Raw genomic sequence first — 11259 nt, 5'->3', positions numbered from 1 at the left:
GTTGTTGGATTTGCTGTCTCACCTTCTTTTTGACAACCACCCATGGATTATCAATGAGGTTTAGGTGCTATCCTGGGTATTAAACCAGAATTTACGCTTTTGGCAGTGGAGGCAGGCTCCAACTCCTGCTGGAAATCAGCATTTACATTAACAATGTCAGCAGAGGGAAACCAGATTGTTATTGTAAATAATAAAAAATATTTAATAACTGCCCTCATTAAATAAAGGTTAAATAAAAAGAAACAGGAAGTACGTAACATTGCTTCCCTTTTCCTTCCACTCAACTTTCACTGTGCTTGGAAACAGCACTCTGTAACAAAAAGCAACTTCTTTAGCAATTATCTTCTGTTACTTACTTTTGCAGTGGATGTGAGTGACTGCTAGTCAGCTCTCAAGTCAGTAGTCTTCCCTATAATAGTGCAGACTGTCAAAATGCCATAAAATATGGCATTTTTAAAACCGTGAAAAGACATGAAACGTTTTCATGCTCTTATTAACATAGTGATCTTATGTCGGGTTTTTCTTACATGCAAACCATAATCATCAAAATTAGAAAAATGAAAACATGCATTGATATGCAAGTCTTTTGTAACACTTTTTTTTTTTTTATTATTTTGCATGTGTTGCTGTGTATCATGTCTTTGTGGACCACAAGTCTGTTGAATAAAGCAATCAATCAATACATATTACACTATGAGTAATGACTTTTAGTTTTAATATTTTGACAACTTACTCTTTTGATTATGTTATCTGTTTGGGTTCACTTGTGTTCATGAAAACTTTTCTAATTTAAGTGACTGGGCCTGAACCCAGACGACATCAAGAAGAAAAATAAAAAACATAAAAGGATCACAAAAAGTCAAATATATTTTAAAATACTTGACAACTGTAAAATATAAATCAAACAAACCAAATAACCAAACTAGATATTATTGACCAAAATAACAAAAATAATTATAAAAACAACTGACCATGACATGTTGTTGTTATAAAAACAACATATTAAGTGATTTTGGTTGATTGGACAGCAAAGTTTTGAAAAAAGAAATATATATCACAGACAATATGACTGGATACAAAAGCAAGCAAACTATTTAAGCACAATGGGCCAGAAAGCAACAACAAACATTAACAAGTTAAGCTGGGTCATTGTTTGAGAGTTTCATTCTAGCCTGACTAGTAAAGCCAGTTATATCAAAAAAAAAAAAAAAAAAAAGAAGCAAGAAAGGAAAAACACAAATGTGAAATAGATCTAAATTGAAACTGAAAAAAGCCTGTATTTATGGTATTATAATATTACCGTGGCTAATATGCTTAACAGAGCAGCAAAAGTTTTGAGGGCAAAAGGGCTCCATCCTGGCTTTGATCACCTTGTCATGGGTGTGGAAGAAGCTGTAACCAGGTCAGATCCACGGGGGCTGAAGATCCTTCAGCAGCGTAGGGAATCAGTGATGGCTGATTCCCTACGCTAAATAAATAGCTAAATAAATTACATTATTGAAATTAATCTTCCTTATTTTGATTAACTAAATGAACGAAGCACAGAATCACTCTTTAATTTGCATTTCTAAAATCAATATGTGCGCTACTCTAATTATGCAAATGAGTCTTCAGTTAAAAGAGAGCACTTATCTGATTAGCAGGAACCATTTCTTCAACAAGTAACAAGTAACAAGTAACTGTCTGTTGAAACACTAAAAATTATTGTAGAAAAAGTAAATCCACATGGAGTTTAGCAAACAATGCTGGTTGTTCCAAGTCAGTTGTGTCTGCAGAACAATTTAGAGCAACTAACAGCATAATGGGAAGGGTGTAAATGAAAAATAAACTGCTATCCCAATGAGAACGTTGTAACTGCAGGACAGAAAACTCAAAGTAATTTACCTTGGAAATACAAAATGCACAATCTAAGAAATAAAAGTCAAACGAGCTCAAGCTAGAATCAATGTTTGTGTCCGCTTTTGGAAATTGTTATTATTTCCAGAAAAGCCAAGAGGAAACCACCAATTATACATAAAAAGAAAACCATCTTACAAGGTTGAAGAGAGGCAGCTGTGGTCTGCGGATAGCTGAAGTTTTATTCAGTGATGAATATTTTTGGTGCCATTTACACACTTCTGTTTGTCAATAAATCTAAAGTGTTTTTGCTGATAACAAAGACATTTTTCAAGATAATGATGCATCATATCAGCACTGAATATATATTTTTTTCTTTCAGAAAGGCTTTAATAAACCCAAAAGACATCACACCACAAAATGGTGCGTAGTAAAGCTCCACCTGGCAAAGTTGTTCTCACATCTGCTAAACAGGAATGTTGAAAATACATTATTTAAGAAATTAATCTTTTCTTGTCATATTTTATTCACAGCATTAATTCCATGTTTTTATTGCACAAGATCTGAAAAATAACCACTAGATGTCAGATTACTCATTTTTATTAATCACAATACTTTAGCTTATTCATTTGGGATTTATCCAGAATGATCAACTGGTGAATAAAATAGTTGCGTGTCATATTTGAGGTAACCTGAAAATTTTCCTGGAGAGGTAATGACGTATGTTTGCTACAGGTCTGAATTGGATGCATGTCTCATTGTTAGGGAGACATGAACCAGTGGAAATATCTCTCGGTTACTGAAAATATTTCTGCAGTGGAAATGTGCCCTAAGTAAGTGAGGTGACTCAGAAATTGACATTTGTTTGTAGTTTTCCTTGCCCACGACGAGAACTGCCATGTAAAAGCAGCCTCCACCACGTTAATGCAAGATTCAGCTGATATGTGGGTGGAGCTTTTAGTGTCAGTGCACTAAAAGCAATACAATGCAGCAAACCTTAATAAAGTTGGGGGTTTTATTTACCTGAGATTTGTATTTATTTATGAGCAGTTGAACTTGTACTTCCTGATGTATTTGTAGTTGGCCAATAATAATTCTCCCTTGCATCGTGTCATTTGCTTTATTGTCCACTAGATGTCCTCTTAAGTCATCATCTGAGTGAATGCTGTGTTAGTATAGAGGATCACATGACTGCCCCATGCCTTGTTTTTTGTTGTCTGAATTAGGCTAAGTGATACCAACTCTCCTAACAGACATCTTTCACTCTTGGTTGTAAGCTCAACGTAAGATCTAAAGCCTGTATTTATCCTCAAAATGCTGTCATATTTAGAGTTTGTTCAATCAATCAAATTAATCAAATTTTATTTGTATAGCACATTTCAGCAGCAAGGCATTTCAATATGGCCATTAAGCAAAATCGCTAAGAAGCTGAGGTGTTGTTAAAGGAGGTTTATATTATTTTAAAGGAGAATAATATAACCATTGCTTTTGTGGGAAGGGATGATCGGAGAAGTAATTTCAGGACTTGTTTCAAGGAGGAGAACAACATTTAGTGTTGTTCCAGGAGGGTTTTAGGTATCTATCAAATAGGATTCTTGCAATTCTTCATCTTGTAACATCTTAGATACATATCAACTTTATCTATTTTATTGGGAGTGTGCATTTCTATTTAGCCCGACATCCCTAAAGAAAATCTAGTTAGGTCAAAATGCTAGTAGTGTAGTGGAAAAACAACACTTCACATCATCCTGTACACATCTCCACGGTAAAAACACAGTAGTGGCGAGACCATGCTGTGGTAATTATTTTCTTCAGCAGGAAAAGGGAAGCTGATTAGAGCTGATGGAAAGATTGGTGAGAACCAGCCAAAGGCTCCAAAAGACTCAAAATTATGTCAGAGGTTCCCCTTCTACACATGTTGCTATTTTACATCACAGCAAATTTATGTATTAGAATGACCAAGTAAAAATCCAAGCACAAGTCCAGTAAAAAAAATTGTTACATGACTTGAACATTGATATTCATAGATGCTTTGACATCTTTTACAAAGAGCAACAATCAACGGATGTGCAAAGAGATTGCTCAAAAAACCCAGAACTGCAGTTGTAGAGAAATAAAAAGTCTTGACTCATGAGGACAGAATTAATATGATCTTTAAAATATTTGGTGTGGGCTCAGCTATCATCGACCTACAAACACATTCCAGTCTTTTATCCTCTCCACAGGTGGTTTCACTGTCATTCGCATTTCGAGACGCGTGACAAAAACATCTGAGATGTTGGTCAGTGAGGTAATCACCTCACAGGTTCAAACACCCAAATTAACAACAGAATGGATCAGTTCCACACATGTGACTTTAACTACTCTCAGGATGTCCCTAATCAGTTCTTAGGCCTTAAACTCATCATAATCCTTAATCTCCAAGACAGTCAGATGTAACTGAAAAAAGATATTTGGAAGAGAAGTGAATAGACTTTAATGCCAAGAAGGACAACCGGATGAAATTACAAATGTAGGGCCATGTGTGAGTTAAAGGTTTATTGATTTGCCTGTGACTTTCCCTGAGGGGGTTAAAGTTGAATGACCTCATGAAAGGAGTCATCTGGAGGTCTTGTGCTGATCATACATAGATAAAAAGAAGGAGCCTCGGGGTTTTTTGCATGGAAAATACATTTTCAAATGGTCAGAGTTCCTTTTGAAGGCTTTTCCTTATTACATTGCAACTACAAACTTCTTGGTACTGTATTGGGATTTTATGTGATACAGCAGCAAAAAAGCAGCACATAATTGTGCACAGCTTCCAAAATGTCTTACAAATAAAGCCTGAACATTTTCCTGACTTTGCTGTACGGACTGGCCATGATGATATTGATGGACTTACTGTCACAATTTCACATTTTGTTTTGCTTTAGTGATCGCCCCAAAGACTCAGAGGTTTGTTTGAGAACTCATTCCTCATTCACTATGGCACTATGTATCTCAGTCCTCTGAATGAGCTACATAGTGCCACGGCTAAGGTGCAAGAATCTGTCAGAAGTATGAATTGTTCGCTAAAAACATCTGAGTTGTAAAAAAAAAAGAGCAAGACAAAGCATCTTTATTGAAATAACCTTTTGATCATTCATTAACTAGTCCAGACCCAGATCTAATTTAGAATCTCTGGAAAGAATTGAAAAATTGTGTTTCCACAGACCGAGTTTAAGCTTTTTGGATAGAAAATGAACAAAAAGTTCAGTTTTTAGATGCAGTGAAATGTTTTTCTTTGAAATATTCAAATAGAAATTCACTTTTAAGAAATCCCTGTTACTGCTGTTTTAATGCAAAATAAAATAAGATTTCGGCTGGTCTGAATAGGTTTACAGGGTACAGTTGCTATATTAACAGATTACTTGGCTTGAAATGGCAGCATGTGTTCATGATTCATTGTTGTCTGCTATTGAGGAAATGCTTTGACTCAGTGTTGTTATAGCTAAAGGGGAACATTTATCATGCAGCACACAGATATTTGACTATCTTTAACTTCTATTTTTATTCACGGGATTTGACCACGACGTATATTCAGGAGATATGCACCAAAACGAGCCACTCCGTCCAGGCATTAACTATGTAGAGTTTAGCTCCGGGGATCTCTGTTATTTTTGACACTAATATATTGAAGATATGACAGTGAGGAACATGTGTTGGCTTGGTAACCAATCTAGTATCCAGTGGCAACAGAGGTCTATTGAATGCTGGGTGGCTCTGCATGTGCTTCTGTTCCAACCGGTCTCCTGTGCCATCAAGTCAGAGAGGCACATTTACGAAGCAGATCTTAAAAATGGTGGGGGTGTTAGGTGTGTGTGAGGCAAACCTGAACTGCTATCTCAAATGTTCAAGGTGTACAACAATTTAAGGCTGTAACCTGCAGGTGGTAGCACTCTCTCTGTGTTGCTTCCTCCATCTGTCAGGTGCACAAGCAAACAAGGTCTATATTTAATTTCTTCTTTTAAACAACTCCCCTTTGATAAAGTGCATTCTTTCTTCACAATGCAGCCGGGTTTGAAACGTTGTTCCTGTTTCTGGTCATCAGTGAGCCCATTACTATCTAAAGGCATCTACTGGTGCAGAGGCAGACACAACAGGATAAGCGTCTTTGTCTCAGACTCCTGTCTGTCAGAGACACCCCACAACCAGCAGCCCCTACCCCCTCCCAGCTTCTCCTTCATTTGGGCGGCTGTTTCAGAGAGGGCAGATGGCTCATTACCATAAATAGGACAGAGAGAGAGAGAAAGAGAGAGTCAGTAAGGGGGCCATGCGCATCAAACCAACAGGACCAGGATGCCCGAAAACCAAGAAAATGGGAGTCCGTTGCTAGGAGAGAGGAGAGACAGCTTTATGGCAACACAAAGCTGATTCCCCCCCATCCAACCTCAGTTCGCTCCCGCCCCCTTTATACTCCTGTTATGAGGACTGAGACTTGAATCTGTTGGTTGGAGACAGATGGTCAATGGGCCCCACCGTCCTACAGCTGGACGCAAGCTGCACCAACACAGCGAGTCCTGGCAGGGCTGCATCACACCTAATCCCATCCAACCTATGAAAGGCAGGAGTGGAAAGTGATGAAGTCGTGGCCATCAGCTAAGAATAGATCTGCACTTGTTGCCCACAGGAAATGTGTGGCTGCACAATAGATGGTAATTTTTTAAAGAGGTTGTAGTGGTGTAGCACACTTGCTTGGGAGAAATCGTTCACAAAGTGTGATTGCAGACTCCTTTTCTGCCCTGCTTTTATTGTTCATTGTTTTGTTTTGTTTTTTTTGTTTGTTTTTTTGCATTGATGTAACATGTAATTTCACATAGCACTGGCAAAAGTAGGGTTGTAACAGAACTGCTTATGACTACTGATGTGTTTTGGGGGAGTCTCAGCGCCAACTCTGGTGTTTACCAAAATCTTTGACAAAGATATTGCCTTCTACAAGATAATGGTCCAATCCAAGAGTGATTATGAAAAAATTAAATCAGTATTATTTATTTTGTCACTGCATTTCACATCCTGATTTTAGCAGCCATGTTACAAGGAAACTGGACTAGATTTTCCAAGATCAGGTCATGGAGGGTGTGGGGGGGAGAGAACACAGACATTCCTATGACATTCTCTAGATCATTCTCTGAGATATTAAGGCTTTCCGACACCAGCAGGGATGGATATTATTTCCAGAAGGTTCTAGGTCAAGCCCAAGAAGATCAAAAACCTCTAAAGGTTGTTGCCAAAGAGGCATCTCAGTCAAACACATGATCCACCTTAATTCACTCTGCTTCGAGGTCCCATATATGAAGAAGTTGAGTTAAGTCAAACTATGCTGCAAGCTAATTTTAGTTTCTTTCATCTGGGATTTTCAACCATTGTTGTGAGTCATGTTTCATGACAACAAGTTAGGGTTGGAACAGAAATAAACCAGTCAGAGCTTCAAATTTTGCCTTAGCTATCTTCACCACCACAGGAACAATGGCGCCCAAATCGGTCCATCCATCTACCACTCTCTCGGTCTTGAACAGGACACCGAGATACTTAAACCTTTCTGTTTGGCGTAGAGATTGACCTCTGCCCCTATGGAGAACTGCCACTTGAGGGGGCGCAGGGGTTTCAGTAGCTGTGTGACCCAGGGGCTTTGTTATCCAGGGCTTTTCCTCTCAATAGGATTTCCCAAGGCAAATAAGCATGAGTCACAGTCCTGCGGTGAGGACTCCAAAAGCAGCACTGAGAAAACAAAAGTATTAATAGACCGACTTGTTTCAGCATGCGGCCTTCATCAAGGTAATTACAGAACATCTGACGGTTTGATTTTAATAGAACAGGTGTAAAACTGAAAACAAACCAAACAACCAAAACACATTTTCAAAGATACAACCTGACACATAAGAGGGTGGAATAGGAACTGGAGCCTAAACAAACTCTGAGGCTGATTATTTATACATTAAAATTTGTGGTAGATTATACATAGCATCAGCAGTTACCATTTCCTAAAGGTCCAGTTGAAAACAAAGTAGACACAAAGACAATAAAAACATGAAATTAATTGTATAGTCATGGCAATTCAGAAATATTATAGACTTGTGTCATGTTTTATCTATTCAGAGGGCTCCAAAGCACAATTCAACTATTCACTCATTCACATGCTGATGGTGGTATGATACATTGTGGCCACAGCAGCATTGGGGCAGTCTGCCAGTAGCAAGGCTGTCTTACAATCAACAGCCTACGGCCATCACCAGCAGGAAGAGCAGAAAAGAACCCAATGACTGAGATGGACGGAGCAGGGATTCGAACCAGCAACTCACAGGTTACAGCACAGCTCGGGTTCTCACCCTGTCAGATTTGTATTCTCTGTGCATATTGGATTGAAGTGAAGCGGGACCACGGTCATAGCCAAACCTCAATTGCAGAAGGGTAACGGGGTCGCCCTCATGGAGCCAGGACTCACTCATCACCTGCAGGGCCGAACATCTGGATCAGAGCAGATGTTTACACCTGGCAGCATTATCTGGTTTTGGGAAGTAACATAAGTTACTTAAACTGAAAAAATTCAAGGTTTTATAAAGCTTTGGTCATTGTATCTCTCAGAAATATCAGAACATTGCTCTCTATGATTTCTTATCTCAGTGTGGTCAGGTCACTTTTAGCTTCTGTTAAATCACAATAACTTTTTTGTTTCGTGACTATAGGAGAGAACCAGAGGATCTGAAGTTAGGTTTTTCAAGTCATTGCTGATCATTTGGACTATACCATTGTCTTCTTCATTGTAGCTCATTTCATTTTGTGTTTTGTATTATTATGTAAACAGATTGTGCACAGAAATAGGACAGACTATGATCTCAGAGGAGCTTCTTCCTCCTTATTTAGAGGTCAAGGAACCATCTCTGAAAAAAAAGCACTTCTGCTCTTGCTTGAACTTCTGGTTGGAAGAGCAAGAGCAACCAACTGATTGGTTAAGAAAACAAATTTCTGGAAGACTGAAGTGTTAGTTCGTACTGCAGATGCAAACCTCCCTTTTTATCACATTTGTGTGTTTACATCAATTTAATTTAATAAGTAAGAGTTACTGGCAAATATAGCACAGTAAATGATGTATAATGCTTAAGTAGACGTGTGTGCATTTGTGAATATGACCACAAATAAAATAAAAGTTTTCATAATAGGCTAAAAACAGAAACAACAGTAACAGTCATGACTTATAATTTAATTTACTATTACTGATGTGACTTTGAGATGAAGAATATCTGGAGGATGTTTAAGTCCACTCCATCACATGATATGGGGAAAGATGAATGTAAAAGGGAGGCAGAAAAAGGACAACTGTCCACAACCAGGGAGAGACAGCATGTTGGCAGCAGCATGAGAAATAAGCAGGAAAGAGGCGTTCCTGCATCACCTCACCAGCCGCCCTGGTTGCATAGGAACAAGAGGGCCATGCCTACCCTGCAGACACACTCCTTTCCTCTCTCATCTGCCACGCTTCATTAAACAGTGTTCATCCAGGCACGGAGAGGCACTGCACCACTTTCTCCCCGCTACAGCCGTTCGCCCGCTCGCAGCTTCGCCTCTCGATGAGGCTCCCCTCAGACCCAGCCAGGGTATATACTGTCCCTCAGGCATCAGGTCACACTCACTTTTCATGCACAATGTAGAGAGACAGCAGTGGGAGTTCTGTACTTGTGTCTGCACATTCAAAGCACTGGATCTCAATGTTTTTATCAGATACCTACATTATCAAAGGTTAAGTCTTATTAATCGCAGAGAAGATATAAGGAGTTACAGTATGTTCCATTCAATCCATTTTAATCTGAATAGAACAGTAGATATATGGACTTTTGTTTTTATTATTCATTGCAGAAAAATGAACTGAACTGCATAGTCAAGTATTAAGACACCAAAACTAGGAGAGAGTTAAACCAAAACAAAACGATGCCTTTCAAATACTTTTCATAATTTCCCACCAGTTTGTGTTTAAGTTTATCACTGTGCAAGTCTAAGCGGTAAATGATATTGATTTTCTGATTTTGCATTTATGCGTTTCATTGCATTTTGTTTTGCAGCCATTTAGTTTTGCAAACCGGCTTATCCAGACTTTGAGTAGGCCAGCCTAACCTTCACTTTTCATCCATTCAGAGATGATCTTGCTGATTGTGGTTTGGACCAATGGAGCTAAAGGTCACACACTAATGCTAGGACATTTTCTATCAGGTGGAGCAGAATTCATGTTTGTCCTTTAAGCCCTGAAGCAGCAGAGCGCCCCCCAGACCATCATACTGCCTCCACCATACTATGATCCTTTCTTTTTCTAAATGCTTAGTTAGTTTTAAGCAGTTGCAGTGGGGACCCACACAAACACTTTCCAAAATGTTTTCCTATTTTCTTCTCAGTTCACAGAATATTTCCCCCAAAAGTCCTGCAGAGCTTCAAGATGTTTTTGTATATTGTGTGCATCTGCTCCGAGCTCATTAGTTTGGATTATTCCTAACAAGATGTGATTGTTGATCTGTGTGAAATTTGTACTGCCAGGCTTTAGGGAGAAAGCTTATTGCAGTGTAAATACATGAGAAAACACAACACCCACTCATTCACTCTCCCCGAAGAACGCAAGCGATCCCTCTAATGTGTCACTGCCCACTGTGGAGCTGATTGTGCCAGACGACACTACAGGGCACAAGACGGCTATTGTCCCACAAGATAAAGTGTGCTTGTGACCAAGGCAAGGCGGGGCCCAGCTGATGCTGTGAAAAGATAAGCAAGTGTCAAAGGACAAAGCTTTCGGTGTTGTTTTATTGACGAACGTTTCTGCATACGTCAGATCCACATTTTAAATTGTTGGTGGGACTTGTCAGTCATCTTTCCTTCAGCCTCTTCCTGCTTCACAGCTAATTGACTGCAAGTGTTCATTTGCCTGGAGGAGCAGTCATTAGGGCTGAATAACAAAATTTAGCTCAGCAGTAGAGCACCCGGGGATCAATGGGTTAATCCAATTGCCCCCGCATGTTGTTTATTGTTTAACAGTTCAGTTTGAAGATCTTTATAGCAAAGTCCTACAGTTTTAATGTTTTTAAAGTGCAGAAATACAGCATTCGAGCAGTGAAGTAAAAAAAGAAGCAAAGTTCCCTGGATGTGTGCTTGGTGACATTTAAACCTGTTATATATTGAAAGGAGGAAAAAAGCTCTTTTTGCACCTACTTGTTACTTTTAGGAAAGTGCTATCACTGCATACAAGATCAAAACTAACAACAAGTCAATAATTGCACAAAGACATGAGACGATTAATAAAACAATTCTTATTTTAGGACTACATTATTTTACTCTAACTATCTTTTGTGTGAACATTAGTTCACAAACATTCAAACACTTATAAAATTCTAATCTGATATTTCTTTTTCATCTACTGAATCAAATCTT

Source organism: Poecilia mexicana, unplaced genomic scaffold (genome assembly GCF_051168715.1).
Source record: "Poecilia mexicana isolate PSO_F unplaced genomic scaffold, ASM5116871v1 scaffold_15, whole genome shotgun sequence".
Classification (NCBI taxonomy): domain Eukaryota; kingdom Metazoa; phylum Chordata; class Actinopteri; order Cyprinodontiformes; family Poeciliidae; genus Poecilia; species Poecilia mexicana.
This window is presented reverse-complemented; position numbering follows the sequence as displayed.